The sequence below is a fragment of the Mus pahari genome, chromosome 23 (genome assembly GCF_900095145.1).
Source record: "Mus pahari chromosome 23, PAHARI_EIJ_v1.1, whole genome shotgun sequence".
NCBI classification, from domain to species: Eukaryota; Metazoa; Chordata; class Mammalia; order Rodentia; family Muridae; genus Mus; species Mus pahari.
Window position 1 is genome coordinate 24,548,945 of NC_034612.1, and position 1,068 is coordinate 24,550,012.

Consider the following 1,068-nt stretch of genomic DNA (forward strand, 5'->3'; position numbering starts at 1 on the left):
AAAAAAAAAAAAAAAAAAAAAAAAAAAAAAAAAAAAAAAAACCAAAAACCAAAACAATACCGCTATTACACTGTGGAACCTTGACAGTGTGGCACACGCCTGTCTCTCCGAACTACGGAGTCTGAATCGGGAAGATCGGTGTTGAAGGTGAGCCTTACCTACACAGGGAAATTCTAGCCAGTTAAGGCTGCATTAAACCCTCCTTTGGATATATTTTTGACCACCCAAAGTCAACTCACAAATCTAAAACTAAACACACGACCCCTCCCCTCCCCTCTGTGTGTGTATGTGTCTCTCTGTCTCTCTTTCTCATACACACACACACACACACACACACACACACACAGGTTGGAAAGATGGCTACGGGGTTAAGAACACCTGCTATTCCAGAGGACCAGAGTTAAGTTCCCAGCACCCCATCATCAGGCAGCCAGCTACCAAAGGCGTGTAACTCTGGGTCTAGGGTACACAACGCCCTCTTCTGGAGTCCGTGGGTATTTACGCTCACGTGCTCAAACAGACACAAACACATCATTTAAAGAATTTTCCAAAACAATCATTTTTTTTTCCTAAAACTTGCAAAGGATGCTAGTAGGTCCACGCAGCCTTAGCCAGCCGACCTGTATATGCCTTGACTCCGGGAGCCGGGCTCCGCAGGCCTCCAGCCTCGGGAGGATGAAGCAGGACGGGGCCAGCTAAAGAGAGAGGTGAGCGGAGCTGGGGTGGCTGGGGGAGCCTGCTCACCGGTCGGACCAGCACGCCCGCGGGCCCCGGGTTCAGGGTCCCCGGTCCCGGCCCCCGCGATCCCGACCCCGTCTCCTACTCACCGCCCGGCAGACCGGCGGCTCGAGCACGCGGACGGCCGCGGCCTGGCCCTGTTCACTCGCGGCGGCGCGCGGCGGGCCCCGGGCTGCCCCGCACCATCCTCTCCGCCGCTCCGGGGACAGCGAGCCGCTCCTCCTCGGGGCCGAAGCGACGACCCGAAGCCAGACCAGAGCGCGCCGACGGGACGCCGGCTCCGCGCGCTGCGAACGCCCGGCCTTTCCGGGTGAAGGCAGAAAACCACGT

At 56.9% G+C, this 1,068-nt stretch overlaps 1 protein-coding gene across 1 annotated transcript in view; it reads right to left on the reverse strand.

Moving 5' to 3' along the window:
* The window catches only part of Tmem248 (transmembrane protein 248), a 20,833-nt gene extending 19,765 nt beyond the window's left edge, over positions 1 to 1,068 (reverse strand). The window contains exon 1 of the mRNA XM_021186596.2: positions 828 to 1,068. The gene's annotated coding sequence lies outside the window, so the exon portion shown is untranslated. The remainder of the gene's footprint in view (positions 1 to 827) is intronic.